Source organism: Rhinolophus sinicus, chromosome 17 (genome assembly GCF_057876585.1).
Source record: "Rhinolophus sinicus isolate RSI-liver-muscle chromosome 17, RSI-T2T, whole genome shotgun sequence".
NCBI classification, from domain to species: domain Eukaryota; kingdom Metazoa; phylum Chordata; class Mammalia; order Chiroptera; family Rhinolophidae; genus Rhinolophus; species Rhinolophus sinicus.
Genome location: NC_142517.1, coordinates 183411093 through 183414172, shown reverse-complemented (window position 1 = coordinate 183414172; position 3080 = coordinate 183411093).

The following is a 3080-nucleotide window of genomic DNA, read 5'->3' as shown; positions in this document are numbered from 1 at the left end:
GCTTCTGGCATGTAGTCAGTGTTCTGTGGTAAGTAAATGGAAGCTGCTCTCCTAACAAATTTATCTCCACCAGAGGGCTCTTACCTAATCAGGGCAGCTATCATACTCTACCATTGATTTTATCAAGAACCGTGTTTCACTCACTGCCTAGATCACCTTGATTATATTTTGGGTATTCCTAAAACTGATAAACATTTTTTTGTTTGTATGACTTTTGTAGATTGCTAATCTAAATGTTTTGATTCTTAACTACAGTTTAGGAGGTAGCTTGTAGCTATCCTCTTGTTACCATCTATATACCTTCCACTAAACTGAGGTACCAATTATACTAATGTCCTCACATTTTTTCAGCCTTTTAATTTAATCATTTGAGTTTCTAGAATTAGTATTTAAGCCTCTTTTTGACCAGAGTTTGTTTTGTCATTTCTTATACCTGATACCTTTCCTCTCCAAACATGTCATTGAATTTTTTGTCATCACTCTAAAGAGGCTTTTACTGATTGTCAGGATGTTTTTGCACTAACTGGCATTCCCTCAATTTTTATTCTAAGATCTGCTGTTTTTTAAAGTGGTGCCAGCATGGTCACTATCTGGTTCGTAGAGCTCATCAATTCAGCTTGGCTATGGCCATAGATAGGAAGGTATCCTGGCTGCCCCCCCTTGAGCCTATTGTAGGCACTATGAGAATCAAGATCCGGAACATTGATTTCTGTCCACTCACACTGAGTTCACTGGTTCACACTGATCACTAGCGGTTGGGTGATTGATATTCTGTTCCATGTATTAATTGGCAGTAAATATAAACTCCTAAGGAGACTAGAATGTTGTTGATCAACCCAAATTCTCTTTAAAAAGAGTAGTATGGTTCCCCATCTAGACCAGAGGTTGGCAAAATAACAGCCCTCAAGCTGGCCACCTATTTTTGTAAATAACGTGTTCTTGGAACTCAGCCATTCCCATTCCCTTGTCTCTGGCTGCTTTGTGCTACAGCAGCACTGTTGGTTGGTTGTGACAGAGACCAAATGGCCTACAAACCTAAAATATTTATTATCTGGCCCTTGAAGAAAAAATTTGTCAGCCCTTGACCTAAACTATCAGAAGTTGCCAGGTAATCATGGTTTCATAGCATGATTGAGCTTAAGGGATAATCAAACCATCTCTGATACCTCCTTCACCACTCTAAAATTGTACCTGCATTATCATTAGAATACTTGAGTCCTGTTAATAATTATTAAGTTTCCAGGCTTGGATACAAAGGTGCATAGGACACTGCCTACTCCTGTGGAAACACAATCTAAGCAGCTAATAGACATGTAAATAAATTATTACACATTGACTCAACTTTTAATCAGTGTAGCAAAATGGGTAGATTAGTTGCTATTTCACTAGTGAACTGAAAAGGAAACTGATGGTTCTTTTTAGTTTACTTTGTACCCATTATGGTGTAGAGGTAGTGACAGGAACTCAATATAATTCTAAAGTAAATTTAGAAGAATAAATGATAATGGAAAATTTTAAAAATAAAGTACGATAAAAAAGAAGTTAGCCCCACTCAATCTTTATAAAGCTGCAAATATTAAAACTGATAGTGTGGGAAATAAGAGTAGAATGATAGAACAAGAATGTAAACAGTCATGTATGTATAGTTTAATCAAAGCAGTATCCAAAAATCATTAAAAAGGAGGGGGGTCGGTTATTCCATAAATTGTGGTAGGATAACTAGTAAATGACTTGGAGAAAAGTAATAAAAGAATTTCACCTAACATGATGTACCAAAATTCTGGATGGATGAAAGTTGTCCTTTTAAAGAAAACAGAAAAACTTGAAACATTAAAACAAATTCCTCAGAAGAGGAAAGGAATTTCTCAGTTTACAAACACGAGAAAGGTAAAGATGGAATAAGTTTACATGACAATAAAAAACTTGCAATTAAAAACCTTAACACACAAAAGAACTGCACATTCATACATTCAAAAAAAGAGATATGAATGGGCAAGTCACGAGAAGGGAAATGTTCACTAATTAGAAAACAAAGAAGTTCAGTTTCCACCAAAATAACATTTTTTTTTATGTTATGCTCTATACTGCCATAGCAACATACCAGAGTCTGGGTGGCTTAAACAAAAAATTTCCTCAGTTCTAGAGAATAGAACTTGGGGGATCAAGGTGTGGACATGGATATTTACTCTGAAGCCTCTGCCTTGTAGAGGAACGTCTGCCTACAAATGGTCTTTCTGCTGTGTGTGTTTGTATCCTAAACTCTTTCTAAAGAAAGACACCAGTTGTTGGATCAGGGCCCACCTTAATTACCTCTGTAAAAGCCCTATTTAGAAATACTTTCAGAAGCAGTGAGGGTTGTGTGCACTAAACATACAAAAATAGTTAAATTTCATAAATGAAACTGGGTTATATCCCAGGTTAGTAATTGGCTGGATTTTGGTTTTGCTAAATTTAACCATTTTGGAAAGCAATTTTGGGAATATGTACAAGGTTTTTCTCAGTGTTGTCTTTCACCCTGTAACTGCTGTGGGGATTTCTCCTACTAAAATTTTAAATACAGTAGGTTGCTCCCTGCACAAACTCATCCACTCGGCTTTTACCTCTAATAGAATATGGTTGAAGCCCATCTTGTAAATTGTTAAGATTAAATGAAAAGTGCTTAGCACAATGACTAGCCCATTCTGGTTATGCATTATCCTCCAAAGACTGGGATTTCCTAGTATTATCCTCCAAAGACTGGGATTGCCTAAAATTTAAATGAACTGCTAAATACAGAGGATGCCAAAAAAAGGGCACATTTTAAGAAAGGAAAAAATTATTAATATATACTGATGAGTACAAGTCATGTTTGACTTCTGTAATGACAAGAGGTGCTCAAAGTGGTTACCATCAGTGTCCAGACACTTCTGATTACAGTGAACTACAGCTTGAGCAGCATTGCCCTAAGTGTCCACTTGTATACATTTTTTTGGCACCCTGGTATACTGTAGCATCCTGAACAGCTGTAAATTTCGTAAGTTACTGTGATGCATTTCTCCTGTGAAATATTTGCCTTATAAATCCTGGCCTCGATGTAAGGA